Genomic DNA, 15,866 nt, shown 5'->3' with positions numbered 1-15,866 from the left:
AGCTTGCCCACCCCGGATTGATTTCCTGTACGGTTTAAATTCGGCAGCCAAGGGACTAAATCCAAAGCCAGCTTCTCCCATCTTTTCAGCGCTGGAGAAACAGGACGCACTCATATTAAGGGAAGAGTCTGTTTCACGTTGAAGTTGAGATTGACGCTGAATGTATCCATATCCCAATGGAGGTGAGCTCATGAGTGCAGAACGGAAGATGGACTGATCAAGAATTGGCCAGAATCAAACAAGGGTTTAGGTTGTCCAATGAGACACTGATCCGAGTACATCTGAGATGCATGAACTTTGCTCAGTTCGGTGAGTTTCACTTTGCTCCTGGGAATCTCCAGGATTTTTGGACGCTGTGTGAACAACGGCGCGCAATCAAACGTTTTAATTTGAAATATGTCGACCGGCTGAGAAGTGTTTTTTTGACTAAAAGTTGTCAGGACTCGTGCGGGATTTGAACCGGTGATCTCTCGCATTTCAATTATTAAAACCCCTAAGCGAGAATCATACCCCTAGACCAACGAGCCGCCGACAGTAAGGGATCTAGCTCTCAGATTCTGACCTTCGTTTGCTATTCGGCCCATCGTGCCTGTGCTGACTCTCAGAGACCTATCTCATGAGTCCCCCTCTCCATAGTCCTGCTAATGTATTCCCTTTGATGAATAGATTATTCTTTGAGACATTACTTCACCAACGAGCTGCATCCTTGTCAGTAAAAGGTGAATTTGGCAATGAGGTTAATTGTGATTACCGAAAAAAACCGAGTGGAAACGGTTTAACACAATAACGACGAAGTTGAGGGCAGACTGGATCAGCAGTCCATTGCCTGAACTTCTCAGTCACCTTATCTCCTATTTACTGCAACGTCAGACATCCATCCCCTACTTTTTCCATTCAAACAGAAATAATGTGCACGAAAGTCTACTTCACCGCTTGTTTTGCCCGTGCAACCAGATCGACAGTGATGAAAATGTGCCATGAGCTTTTTAAAGCAAACAGCCTTCCTTTACTTTCGGTGAGTGACTGCACGAAATGGTTGGTTTTGAGGCAGAATCAAAATAAAGAATGTAAAATTTCACGCGGCAAGTTAGCTGACCGCGGCAGGACTCGAACCTGCAATCTTTTGATAACATCACAGTTACAATCGAAGTCAGACGACTTATCCATTAGGCCACGCGGCTGCTGCTGCTGGCATGAAATTTGTTGTTTTGTTTATACTGAGAGCAAATTTTGGACAAGGGATCTTTCAAGGAGTGGATTTATGAAAATATGGGCATATTTTGAGTAATGAACCGTTACGCTGCGATATCGATGTGCACGGACACAGGCAACGTCAATGTAGCTTGATACACAACAGTTTAACAATCGGTTATCGCAACTGAAATCACACTCCTTTTAAAATATACAGGATGCTCCCGATTATGAGAAAATACGTCTTGAAGGGGCAGTTGATGAACCAGAACTGACAACCATCCCGTTTGAACAGACACCGAATGATCCAGGACAGGAAGCACATCCATCTTACACAGCTGTAGAATGGGCCTTCACGGACAGCACTTCCCTTTCAAAAGATTAAAGTGGGATTTCTATCATTCCTGAAGGCAATTGTGCTGTGCGTGAGTGAGCGCGGATCTCAGGATCACGAGTGGCTGGGACGGTTTTTGAAGCCACAGGTGATTGACAGGCAGGAAGGACGGAGGGAAGTAAAATCAACCCAGACAAAAAGACAATTTAAAACATATATATATTTATCACAATAAGAAAATAAATAAATTTACAGTTTTATTGCAAAAAATTGAATTTAGTTTGATTTCAATAAATAAATAATTATTTCTTAATCTATATGTTTTTGATTGAACGATTGCTGTGCGACTGCTTGAAATCCACTGGAAATCAGGGCGTGCAGTCAGTAAATACACAAACACGAAAGCCCATGGTGTAAGACAAGCCACGAGCGAAGATGTGGGGAACAAAGGCGATCTTTTAAAGTCGCGAGTGCCTTTCTGCTGGATCTGACAGCAGCTGCGTGTGCTGTGAAAGAGCTCAAATGCAATAGAGCCCAGTGCCGGTAGAACAGAAAAGGCACATTTATTTTGAAAGTTAAAAAGTATGGAATGTATGTTAATATACGCATATATAAATATTAATACATATATTTATATAAACAAAGTCAGTCAGTCAGTCATGTCTTGTCTTGTCTTGATTTGATTTGTATTTGAAAATAAGGAGGAAAGAGCTCATCATGTCACAAAGCCCATCCGCAAGCTCTCGCTCAAATCGCTATGTTTCTAACTTATATAATTTGCCTTCTTTCAGATGTGGAACAGCAAAATCCCACAGCAGATTCTTCTCCTGTCAGGCAGTCCTCGAATGTGTGTTCAATCAAATCAGTGTGGCTTCAAGTTGCATGTGATGCATTTTTTCTCCCATGACATGAAATGCACAGTAAGATCGCGCAGCACGTTTGCACACACTCCCTCGCTACAGAAACACACCAACAAACTAAAATTCCTGCAACCTCCAAAGGCAGTTTTTGAAATTTGTAATTTAAAATCCGGGACAGACAGCACATTCCTTTCAAACAGATACATAATGATCCGATACTGATAGCAACCATTTTGGAGAGACAGAGATTGACCTCGGACAGACAGGACATCACCTTAAAAGCGATACAGAAACACAGTGAACAAAAACAAAGAATTCTGTAAAACTCAGCTGGTCGTGAACATTCTGTGGATGAAGAACCCGGGCTCACGTTCAGTCAGATGATCATTCCGATATTTTAAGAAAAATGTAAAGTTTACAGATTTCTTCCACGAAAATAGCGCCTGGAAAAAAATAGGCAGCGAGGAAGGACAAAAGGGAAAGTCTGTGATACAGTGGAGCGTAGGAGTGATTGAATAATAAATGGCACAATGCGAAAAGGCAAAGTGGGTGGTAAGCGGGCAATAAAATAACAAAGGATGGACTAGAGCAGGTGTTAGTGGGAACAGCAGAACCATTAGCAGACAATGAGCGCGGCTTATGATCCGAGACGTTGAATCGAATGTTGAGGCCAGAACACAATAACATGCCTGGAATGTAGGGTCTGAACGCCTTTTAATCAGACCAGGCAGCTTGCCCATCCCGGATTGATTTCCTGTACGGTTTAAATTCGGCAGCCAAGGGACTAAATCCAAAGCCAGCTTCTCCCATCTTTTCAGCGCTGGAGAAACAGGACGCACTCATATTAAGGGCAGAGTCTGTTTCACGTTGAAGTTGAGATTGACGCTGAATGTATCCATATCCCAATGGAGGTGAGCTCATGCGTGCAGAACGGAAGATGGACTGATCAAGAATTGGCCAGAATCAAACACGGGTTTAGGTTGTCCAATGAGACACTGAGCCGAGCACATCTGAGATGCATGAACTTTACTCAGTTCGGTGAGTTTCACTTTGCTCCTGGGAATCTCCAGAATTTTTGGACGCTGTGTGAACAACGGCGCGCAATCAAACGTTTTAATTTGAAACATGTCGACCGGCTGAGAAGTGTTTTTTTGACTAAAAGTTGTCAGGGCTCGTCCGGGATTTGAACCCGGGACCTCTCGCATTTCAATTATTAAAACCCCTAAGCGAGAATCATACCCCTAGACCAACGAGCCGCCGACAATAAGGGAGCTAGCTCTCAGATTCTGACCTTCGTTTGCTATTCGGCCCATCGTCCCCCTCTCCATAGTCCTGCTCATGTTTTCCCTTTGATGAATAGATTATTTTTGAGACATTACTTCACCAACGAGCTGCATTCTTGTCAGTAAAAGGTGAATTTGGCAATGAGGTTAAATGTGATTACGGAAAAAAACCGAGTGGAAACGGTTTAACACAATAACGACGAAGTTGAGGGCAGACTGGATCAGCAGTCCATTGCCTGAACTTCTCAGTCACCTTATCTCCTATTTACTGCAACGTCAGACATCCATCCCCTACTTTTTCCATTCAAACAGAAATAATGTGCACGAAAGTCTACTTCACCGCTTGTTTTGCCCGTGCAACCAGATCGACAGTGATGAAAATGTGCCATGAGCTTTTTAAAGCAAACAGCCTTCCTTTACTTTCGGTGAGTGACTGCACGAGATGGTTGGTTTTGAGGCAGAATCAAAATAAAGAATGTAAAATTTCACGCGGCAAGTTAGCTGACCGCGGCAGGACTCGAACCTGCAATCTTTTGATAACATCACAGTTACAATCGAAGTCAGACGAACTATCCATTAGGCCACGCGGCTGCTGCTGCTGGCATGAAATTTGTTGTTTTTTTTATACTGAGAGCAAATTTGGGACAAGGGATTTTTCAAGGAGTGGATTTATGAAAATATGGGCATATTTTGAGTAATGAACCGTTACGCTGCGATATGGATGTGCACGGACACAGGCAACGTCAATGTAGCTTGATACACAACAGTTTAACAATCGGTTATCGCAACTGAAATCACACTCCTTTTAAAATATACAGGATGATCGCGATTATGAGAAAATACGTCTTAAAGGGGCAGTTGATGAACCGGAACTGACAACCATCCCGTTTGAACAGACACCGAATGATCCAGGACAGGAAGCACATCCATCTTACACAGCTGTAGAATGGGCCTTCACGGACAGCACTTCCCTTTCAAAAGATTAAAGTCGGATTTCTATCATTCCTGAAGGCAATTGTGCTGTGCGTGAGTGAGCGCGGATCTCAGGACCACGAGTGGCTGGGACGGTTTTTGAAGCCACAGGTGATTGACAGGCAGGAAGGAAGGAGGGAAGTAAAATCAACCCAGACAAAAAGACAATTTAAAACATATATATATTTATCACAATAAGAAAATAAATAAATTTACAGTTTTATTGCATAAAATTGAATTTAGTTTGATTTCAATAAAGAAATAATTATTTCTTAATCTATATGTTTTTGATTGAACGAAGGCTGTGCGACTGCTTGAAATCCACTGGAAATCAGGGCGTGCAGTCAGTAAATACACAAACACGAAAGCCCATGGTGTAAGACAAGCCACGAGCGAAGATGTGGGGAACAAAGGCGATCTTTTAAAGTCGCGAGTGCCTTTCTGCTGGATCTGACAGCAGCTGCGTGTGCTGTGAAAGAGCTCAAATGCAATAGAGCCCAGTGCCGGTAGAACAGAAAAGGCACATTTATTTTGAAAGTTAAAAAGTATGGAATGTATGTTAATATACGCATATATAAATATTAATACATATATTTATATAAACAAAGTCAGTCAGTCAGTCATGTCTTGTCTTGTCTTGATTTGATTTGTATTTGAAAATAAGGAGGAAAGAGCTCATCATGTCACAAAGCCCATCCGCAAGCTCTCGCTCAAATCGCTATGTTTCTAACTTATATAATTTGCCTTCTTTCAGATGTGGAACAGCAAAATCCCACAGCAGATTCTTCTCCTGTCAGGCAGTCCTCGAATGTGTGTTCAATCAAATCAGTGTGGCTTCAAGTTGCATGTGATGCATTTTTTCTCCCATGACATGAAATGCACAGTAAGATCGCGCAGCACGTTTGCACACACTCCCTCGCTACAGAAACACACCAACAAACTAAAATTCCTGCAACCTCCAAAGGCAGTTTTTGAAATTTGTAATTTAAAATCCGGGACAGACAGCACATTCCTTTCAAACAGATACATAATGATCCGATACTGATAGCAACCATTTTGGAGAGACAGAGATTGACCTCGGACAGACAGGACATCACCTTAAAAGCGATACAGAAACACAGTGAACAAAAACAAAGAATTCTGTAAAACTCAGCTGGTCGTGAACATTCTGTGGATGAAGAACCCGGGCTCACGTTCAGTCAGATGATCATTCCGATATTTTAAGAAAAATGTAAAGTTTACAGATTTCTTCCACGAAAATAGCGCCTGGAAAAAAATAGGCAGCGAGGAAGGACAAAAGGGAATGTCTGTGATACAGTGGAGCGTAGGAGTGATTGAATAATAAATGGCACAATGCGAAAAGGCAAAGTGGGTGGTAAGCGGGCAATAAAATAACAAAGGATGGACTAGAGCAGGTGTTAGTGGGAACAGCAGAACCATTAGCAGACAATGAGCGCGGCTTATGATCCGAGACGTTGAATCGAATGTTGAGGCCAGAACACAATAACATGCCTGGAATGTAGGGTCTGAACGCCTTTTAATCAGACCAGGCAGCTTGCCCACCCCGGATTGATTTCCTGTACGGTTTAAATTCGGCAGCCAAGGGACTAAATCCAAAGCCAGCTTCTCCCATCTTTTCAGCGCTGGAGAAACAGGACGCACTCATATTAAGGGCAGAGTCTGTTTCACGTTGAAGTTGAGATTGACGCTGAATGTATCCATATCCCAATGGAGGTGAGCTCATGCGTGCAGAACGGAAGATGGACTGATCAAGAATTGGCCAGAATCAAACACGGGTTTAGGTTGTCCAATGAGACACTGAGCCGAGCACATCTGAGATGCATGAACTTTACTCAGTTCGGTGAGTTTCACTTTGCTCCTGGGAATCTCCAGGATTTTTGGACGCTGTGTGAACAACGGCGCGCAATCAAACGTTTTAATTTGAAACATGTCGACCGGCTGAGAAGTGTTTTTTTGACTAAAAGTTGTCAGGGCTCGTCCGGGATTTGAACCCGGGACCTCTCGCATTTCAATTATTAAAACCCCTAAGCGAGAATCATACCCCTAGACCAACGAGCCGCCGACAATAAGGGAGCTAGCTCTCAGATTCTGACCTTCGTTTGCTATTCGGCCCATCGTCCCCCTCTCCATAGTCCTGCTCATGTTTTCCCTTTGATGAATAGATTATTTTTGAGACATTACTTCACCAACGAGCTGCATTCTTGTCAGTAAAAGGTGAATTTGGCAATGAGGTTAAATGTGATTACGGAAAAAAACCGAGTGGAAACGGTTTAACACAATAACGACGAAGTTGAGGGCAGACTGGATCAGCAGTCCATTGCCTGAACTTCTCAGTCACCTTATCTCCTATTTACTGCAACGTCAGACATCCATCCCCTACTTTTTCCATTCAAACAGAAATAATGTGCACGAAAGTCTACTTCACCGCTTGTTTTGCCCGTGCAACCAGATCGACAGTGATGAAAATGTGCCATGAGCTTTTTAAAGCAAACAGCCTTCCTTTACTTTCGGTGAGTGACTGCACGAGATGGTTGGTTTTGAGGCAGAATCAAAATAAAGAATGTAAAATTTCACGCGGCAAGTTAGCTGACCGCGGCAGGACTCGAACCTGCAATCTTTTGATAACATCACAGTTACAATCGAAGTCAGACGAACTATCCATTAGGCCACGCGGCTGCTGCTGCTGGCATGAAATTTGTTGTTTTTTTTATACTGAGAGCAAATTTGGGACAAGGGATTTTTCAAGGAGTGGATTTATGAAAATATGGGCATATTTTGAGTAATGAACCGTTACGCTGCGATATGGATGTGCACGGACACAGGCAACGTCAATGTAGCTTGATACACAACAGTTTAACAATCGGTTATCGCAACTGAAATCACACTCCTTTTAAAATATACAGGATGATCGCGATTATGAGAAAATACGTCTTAAAGGGGCAGTTGATGAACCGGAACTGACAACCATCCCGTTTGAACAGACACCGAATGATCCAGGACAGGAAGCACATCCATCTTACACAGCTGTAGAATGGGCCTTCACGGACAGCACTTCCCTTTCAAAAGATTAAAGTCGGATTTCTATCATTCCTGAAGGCAATTGTGCTGTGCGTGAGTGAGCGCGGATCTCAGGACCACGAGTGGCTGGGACGGTTTTTGAAGCCACAGGTGATTGACAGGCAGGAAGGAAGGAGGGAAGTAAAATCAACCCAGACAAAAAGACAATTTAAAACATATATATATTTATCACAATAAGAAAATAAATAAATTTACAGTTTTATTGCAAAAAATTGAATTTAGTTTGATTTCAATAAAGAAATAATTATTTCTTAATCTATATGTTTTTGATTGAACGAAGGCTGTGCGACTGCTTGAAATCCACTGGAAATCAGGGCGTGCAGTCAGTAAATACACAAACACGAAAGCCCATGGTGTAAGACAAGCCACGAGCGAAGATGTGGGGAACAAAGGCGATCTTTTAAAGTCGCGAGTGCCTTTCTGCTGGATCTGACAGCAGCTGCGTGTGCTGTGAAAGAGCTCAAATGCAATAGAGCCCAGTGCCGGTAGAACAGAAAAGGCACATTTATTTTGAAAGTTAAAAAGTATGGAATGTATGTTAATATACGCATATATAAATATTAATACATATATTTATATAAACAAAGTCAGTCAGTCAGTCATGTCTTGTCTTGTCTTGATTTGATTTGTATTTGAAAATAAGGAGGAAAGAGCTCATCATGTCACAAAGCCCATCCGCAAGCTCTCGCTCAAATCGCTATGTTTCTAACTTATATAATTTGCCTTCTTTCAGATGTGGAACAGCAAAATCCCACAGCAGATTCTTCTCCTGTCAGGCAGTCCTCGAATGTGTGTTCAATCAAATCAGTGTGGCTTCAAGTTGCATGGAATGCATTTTTTCTCCCATGACATGAAATGCACAGTAAGATCGCGCAGCACGTTTGCACACACTCCCTCGCTACAGAAACACACCAACAAACTAAAATTCCTGCAACCTCCAAAGGCAGTTTTTGAAATTTGTAATTTAAAATCCGGGACAGACAGCACATTCCTTTTAAACAGATACATAATGATCCGATACTGATAGCAACCATTTTGGAGAGACAGAGAATGACCTCGGACAGACAGGACATCACCTTAAAAGCGATACAGAAACACAGTGAACAAAAACAAAGAATTCTGTAAAACTCAGCTGGTCGTGAACATTCTGTGGATGAAGAACCCGGGCTCACGTTCAGTCAGATGATCATTCCGACATTTTAAGAAAAATGTAAAGTTTACAGATTTCTTCCACGAAAATAGCGCCTGGAAAAAAATAGGCAGCGAGGAAGGACAAAAGGGAATGTCTGTGATACAGTGGAGCGTAGGAGTGATTGAATAATAAATGGCACAATGCGAAAAGGCAAAGTGGGTGGTAAGCGGGCAATAAAATAACAAAGGATGGACTAGAGCAGGTGTTAGTGGGAACAGCAGAACCATTAGCAGACAATGAGCGCGGCTTATGATCCGAGACGTTGAATCGAATGTTGAGGCCAGAACACAATAACATGCCTGGAATGTAGGGTCTGAACGCCTTTTAATCAGACCAGGCAGCTTGCCCACCCCGGATTGATTTCCTGTACGGTTTAAATTCGGCAGCCAAGGGACTAAATCCAAAGCCAGCTTCTCCCATCTTTTCAGCGCTGGAGAAACAGGACGCACTCATATTAAGGGCAGAGTCTGTTTCACGTTGAAGTTGAGATTGACGCTGAATGTATCCATATCCCAATGGAGGTGAGCTCATGCGTGCAGAACGGAAGATGGACTGATCAAGAATTGGCCAGAATCAAACACGGGTTTAGGTTGTCCAATGAGACACTGAGCCGAGCACATCTGAGATGCATGAACTTTACTCAGTTCGGTGAGTTTCACTTTGCTCCTGGGAATCTCCAGGATTTTTGGACGCTGTGTGAACAACGGCGCGCAATCAAACGTTTTAATTTGAAACATGTCGACCGGCTGAGAAGTGTTTTTTTGACTAAAAGTTGTCAGGGCTCGTCCGGGATTTGAACCCGGGACCTCTCGCATTTCAATTATTAAAACCCCTAAGCGAGAATCATACCCCTAGACCAACGAGCCGCCGACAATAAGGGAGCTAGCTCTCAGATTCTGACCTTCGTTTGCTATTCGGCCCATCGTCCCCCTCTCCATAGTCCTGCTCATGTTTTCCCTTTGATGAATAGATTATTTTTGAGACATTACTTCACCAACGAGCTGCATTCTTGTCAGTAAAAGGTGAATTTGGCAATGAGGTTAAATGTGATTACGGAAAAAAACCGAGTGGAAACGGTTTAACACAATAACGACGAAGTTGAGGGCAGACTGGATCAGCAGTCCATTGCCTGAACTTCTCAGTCACCTTATCTCCTATTTACTGCAACGTCAGACATCCAACCCCTACTTTTTCCATTCAAACAGAAATAATGTGCACGAAAGTCTACTTCACCGCTTGTTTTGCCCGTGCAACCAGATCGACAGTGATGAAAATGTGCCATGAGCTTTTTAAAGCAAACAGCCTTCCTTTACTTTCGGTGAGTGACTGCACGAGATGGTTGGTTTTGAGGCAGAATCAAAATAAAGAATGTAAAATTTCACGCGGCAAGTTAGCTGACCGCGGCAGGACTCGAACCTGCAATCTTTTGATAACATCACAGTTACAATCGAAGTCAGACGACTTATCCATTAGGCCACGCGGCTGCTGCTGCTGGCATGAAATTTGTTGTTTTTTTTATACTGAGAGCAAATTTGGGACAAGGGATCTTTCAAGGAGTGGATTTATGAAAATATGGGCATATTTTGAGTAATGAACCGTTACGCTGCGATATGGATGTGCACGGACACAGGCAACGTCAATGTAGCTTGATACACAACAGTTTAACAATCGGTTATCGCAACTGAAATCACACTCCTTTTAAAATATACAGGATGATCGCGATTATGAGAAAATACGTCTTAAAGGGGCAGTTGATGAACCGGAACTGACAACCATCCCGTTTGAACAGACACCGAATGATCCAGGACAGGAAGCACATCCATCTTACACAGCTGTAGAATGGGCCTTCACGGACAGCACTTCCCTTTCAAAAGATTAAAGTCGGATTTCTATCATTCCTGAAGGCAATTGTGCTGTGCGTGAGTGAGCGCGGATCTCAGGACCACGAGTGGCTGGGACGGTTTTTGAAGCCACAGGTGATTGACAGGCAGGAAGGACGGAGGGAAGTAAAATCAACCCAGACAAAAAGACAATTTAAAACATATATATATTTATCACAATAAGAAAATAAATAAATTTACAGTTTTATTGCAAAAAATTGAATTTAGTTTGATTTCAATAAAGAAATAATTATTTCTTAATCTATATGTTTTTGATTGAACGAAGGCTGTGCGACTGCTTGAAATCCACTGGAAATCAGGGCGTGCATGCAGTAAATACACAAACACGAAAGCCCATGGTGTAAGACAAGCCACGAGCGAAGATGTGGGGAACAAAGGCGATCTTTTAAAGTCGCGAGTGCCTTTCTGCTGGATCTGACAGCAGCTGCGTGTGCTGTGAAAGAGCTCAAATGCAATAGAGCCCAGTGCCGGTAGAACAGAAAAGGCACATTTATTTTGAAAGTTAAAAAGTATGGAATGTATGTTAATATACGCATATATAAATATTAATACATATATTTATATAAACAAAGTCAGTCAGTCAGTCATGTCTTGTCTTGTCTTGATTTGATTTGTATTTGAAAATAAGGAGGAAAGAGCTCATCATGTCACAAAGCCCATCCGCAAGCTCTCGCTCAAATCGCTATGTTTCTAACTTATATAATTTGCCTTCTTTCAGATGTGGAACAGCAAAATCCCACAGCAGATTCTTCTCCTGTCAGGCAGTCCTCGAATGTGTGTTCAATCAAATCAGTGTGGCTTCAAGTTGCATGGAATGCATTTTTTCTCCCATGACATGAAATGCACAGTAAGATCGCGCAGCACGTTTGCACACACTCCCTCGCTACAGAAACACACCAACAAACTAAAATTCCTGCAACCTCCAAAGGCAGTTTTTGAAATTTGTAATTTAAAATCCGGGACAGACAGCACATTCCTTTTAAACAGATACATAATGATCCGATACTGATAGCAACCATTTTGGAGAGACAGAGAATGACCTCGGACAGACAGGACATCACCTTAAAAGCGATACAGAAACACAGTGAACAAAAACAAAGAATTCTGTAAAACTCAGCTGGTCGTGAACATTCTGTGGATGAAGAACCCGGGCTCACGTTCAGTCAGATGATCATTCCGACATTTTAAGAAAAATGTAAAGTTTACAGATTTCTTCCACGAAAATAGCGCCTGGAAAAAAATAGGCAGCGAGGAAGGACAAAAGGGAATGTCTGTGATACAGTGGAGCGTAGGAGTGATTGAATAATAAATGGCACAATGCGAAAAGGCAAAGTGGGTGGTAAGCGGGCAATAAAATAACAAAGGATGGACTAGAGCAGGTGTTAGTGGGAACAGCAGAACCATTAGCAGACAATGAGCGCGGCTTATGATCCGAGACGTTGAATCGAATGTTGAGGCCAGAACACAATAACATGCCTGGAATGTAGGGTCTGAACGCCTTTTAATCAGACCAGGCAGCTTGCCCACCCCGGATTGATTTCCTGTACGGTTTAAATTCGGCAGCCAAGGGACTAAATCCAAAGCCAGCTTCTCCCATCTTTTCAGCGCTGGAGAAACAGGACGCACTCATATTAAGGGCAGAGTCTGTTTCACGTTGAAGTTGAGATTGACGCTGAATGTATCCATATCCCAATGGAGGTGAGCTCATGCGTGCAGAACGGAAGATGGACTGATCACGAATTGGCAAGAATCAAACACGGGTTTAGGTTGTCCAATGAGACACTGAGCCGAGCACATCTGAGATGCATGAACTTTACTCAGTTCGGTGAGTTTCACTTTGCTCCTGGGAATCTCCAGGATTTTTGGACGCTGTGTGAACAACGGCGCGCAATCAAACGTTTTAATTTGAAATATGTCGACCGGCTGAGAAGTGTTTTTTTGACTAAAAGTTGTCAGGGCTCGTCCGGGATTTGAACCCGGGACCTCTCGCATTTCAATTATTAAAACCCCTAAGCGAGAATCATACCCCTAGACCAACGAGCCGCCGACAGTAAGGGATCTAGCTCTCAGATTCTGACCTTCGTTTGCTATTCGGCCCATCGTCCCCCTCTCCATAGTCCTGCTCATGTTTTCCCTTTGATGAATAGATTATTCTTTGAGACATTACTTCACCAACGAGCTGCATTCTTGTCAGTAAAAGGTGAATTTGGCAATGAGGTTAAATGTGATTACGGAAAAAAACCGAGTGGAAACGGTTTAACACAATAACGACGAAGTTGAGGGCAGACTGGATCAGCAGTACATTGCCTGAACTTGTCAGTCACCTTATCTCCTATTTACTGCAACGTCAGACATCCATCCCCTACTTTTTCCATTCAAACAGAAATAATGTGCACGAAAGTCTACTTCACCGCTTGTTTTGCCCGTGCAACCAGATCGACAGTGATGAAAATGTGCCATGAGCTTTTTAAAGCAAACAGCCTTCCTTTACTTTCGGTGAGTGACTGCACGAGATGGTTGGTTTTGAGGCAGAATCAAAATAAAGAATGTAAAATTTCACGCGGCAAGTTAGCTGACCGCGGCAGGACTCGAACCTGCAATCTTTTGATAACATCACAGTTACAATCGAAGTCAGACGAACTATCCATTAGGCCACGCGGCTGCTGCTGCTGGCATGAAATTTGTTGTTTTTTTTATACTGAGAGCAAATTTGGGACAAGGGATTTTTCAAGGAGTGGATTTATGAAAATATGGGCATATTTTGAGTAATGAACCGTTACGCTGCGATATGGATGTGCACGGACACAGGCAACGTCAATGTAGCTTGATACACAACAGTTTAACAATCGGTTATCGCAACTGAAATCACACTCCTTTTAAAATATACAGGATGATCGCGATTATGAGAAAATACGTCTTAAAGGGGCAGTTGATGAACCGGAACTGACAACCATCCCGTTTGAACAGACACCGAATGATCCAGGACAGGAAGCACATCCATCTTACACAGCTGTAGAATGGGCCTTCACGGACAGCACTTCCCTTTCAAAAGATTAAAGTCGGATTTCTATCATTCCTGAAGGCAATTGTGCTGTGCGTGAGTGAGCGCGGATCTCAGGACCACGAGTGGCTGGGACGGTTTTTGAAGCCACAGGTGATTGACAGGCAGGAAGGAAGGAGGGAAGTAAAATCAACCCAGACAAAAAGACAATTTAAAACATATATATATTTATCACAATAAGAAAATAAATAAATTTACAGTTTTATTGCAAAAAATTGAATTTAGTTTGATTTCAATAAAGAAATAATTATTTCTTAATCTATATGTTTTTGATTGAACGAAGGCTGTGCGACTGCTTGAAATCCACTGGAAATCAGGGCGTGCAGTCAGTAAATACACAAACACGAAAGCCCATGGTGTAAGACAAGCCACGAGCGAAGATGTGGGGAACAAAGGCGATCTTTTAAAGTCGCGAGTGCCTTTCTGCTGGATCTGACAGCAGCTGCGTGTGCTGTGAAAGAGCTCAAATGCAATAGAGCCCAGTGCCGGTAGAACAGAAAAGGCACATTTATTTTGAAAGTTAAAAAGTATGGAATGTATGTTAATATACGCATATATAAATATTAATACATATATTTATATAAACAAAGTCAGTCAGTCAGTCATGTCTTGTCTTGTCTTGATTTGATTTGTATTTGAAAATAAGGAGGAAAGAGCTCATCATGTCACAAAGCCCATCCGCAAGCTCTCGCTCAAATCGCTATGTTTCTAACTTATATAATTTGCCTTCTTTCAGATGTGGAACAGCAAAATCCCACAGCAGATTCTTCTCCTGTCAGGCAGTCCTCGAATGTGTGTTCAATCAAATCAGTGTGGCTTCAAGTTGCATGTGATGCATTTTTTCTCCCATGACATGAAATGCACAGTAAGATCGCGCAGCACGTTTGCACACACTCCCTCGCTACAGAAACACACCAACAAACTAAAATTCCTGCAACCTCCAAAGGCAGTTTTTGAAATTTGTAATTTAAAATCCGGGACAGACAGCACATTCCTTTCAAACAGATACATAATGATCCGATACTGATAGCAACCATTTTGGAGAGACAGAGATTGACCTCGGACAGACAGGACATCACCTTAAAAGCGATACAGAAACACAGTGAACAAAAACAAAGAATTCTGTAAAACTCAGCTGGTCGTGAACATTCTGTGGATGAAGAACCCGGGCTCACGTTCAGTCAGATGATCATTCCGATATTTTAAGAAAAATGTAAAGTTTACAGATTTCTTCCACGAAAATAGCGCCTGGAAAAAAATAGGCAGCGAGGAAGGACAAAAGGGAATGTCTGTGATACAGTGGAGCGTAGGAGTGATTGAATAATAAATGGCACAATGCGAAAAGGCAAAGTGGGTGGTAAGCGGGCAATAAAATAACAAAGGATGGACTAGAGCAGGTGTTAGTGGGAACAGCAGAACCATTAGCAGACAATGAGCGCGGCTTATGATCCGAGACGTTGAATCGAATGTTGAGGCCAGAACACAATAACATGCCTGGAATGTAGGGTCTGAACGCCTTTTAATCAGACCAGGCAGCTTGCCCACCCCGGATTGATTTCCTGTACGGTTTAAATTCGGCAGCCAAGGGACTAAATCCAAAGCCAGCTTCTCCCATCTTTTCAGCGCTGGAGAAACAGGACGCACTCATATTAAGGGCAGAGTCTGTTTCACGTTGAAGTTGAGATTGACGCTGAATGTATCCATATCCCAATGGAGGTGAGCTCATGCGTGCAGAACGGAAGATGGACTGATCAAGAATTGGCCAGAATCAAACACGGGTTTAGGTTGTCCAATGAGACACTGAGCCGAGCACATCTGAGATGCATGAACTTTACTCAGTTCGGTGAGTTTCACTTTGCTCCTGGGAATCTCCAGAATTTTTGGACGCTGTGTGAACAACGGCGCGCAATCAAACGTTTTAATTTGAAACATGTCGACCGGCTGAGAAGTGTTTTTTTGACTAAAAGTTGTCA

General features: G+C 42.6%; 4 non-coding genes across 4 annotated transcripts; all 4 read right to left on the bottom strand.

The window, feature by feature from the left end:
* Positions 1 to 3,553: 3,553 nt before the first annotated feature.
* On the bottom strand, positions 3,554 to 3,641 carry trnap-agg (transfer RNA proline (anticodon AGG)). Its single transcript is given in 2 exon segments — positions 3,554 to 3,589; positions 3,606 to 3,641. It is a non-coding gene; the product is annotated as a tRNA-Pro (tRNA).
* Positions 3,642 to 6,631: 2,990 nt separating this feature from the next.
* trnap-agg (transfer RNA proline (anticodon AGG)) lies at positions 6,632 to 6,719 on the bottom strand. Its single transcript is given in 2 exon segments — positions 6,632 to 6,667; positions 6,684 to 6,719. It is a non-coding gene; the product is annotated as a tRNA-Pro (tRNA).
* Positions 6,720 to 9,709: 2,990 nt separating this feature from the next.
* On the bottom strand, positions 9,710 to 9,797 carry trnap-agg (transfer RNA proline (anticodon AGG)). The gene is given in 2 exon segments: positions 9,710 to 9,745; positions 9,762 to 9,797. It is a non-coding gene; the product is annotated as a tRNA-Pro (tRNA).
* A 2,990-nt stretch (positions 9,798 to 12,787) lies between these two features.
* On the bottom strand, positions 12,788 to 12,875 carry trnap-agg (transfer RNA proline (anticodon AGG)). The gene is given in 2 exon segments: positions 12,788 to 12,823; positions 12,840 to 12,875. It is a non-coding gene; the product is annotated as a tRNA-Pro (tRNA).
* Between the last annotated feature and the right edge of the window lie 2,991 nt (positions 12,876 to 15,866).

Source organism: Pristiophorus japonicus, unplaced genomic scaffold, assembly GCF_044704955.1.
Source record: "Pristiophorus japonicus isolate sPriJap1 unplaced genomic scaffold, sPriJap1.hap1 HAP1_SCAFFOLD_66, whole genome shotgun sequence".
Taxonomy (NCBI): Eukaryota; Metazoa; Chordata; class Chondrichthyes; family Pristiophoridae; genus Pristiophorus; species Pristiophorus japonicus.
The sequence above is the reverse complement of the archived record's forward strand: the minus strand, read 5'-3'. Positions and strand labels throughout refer to the sequence as shown.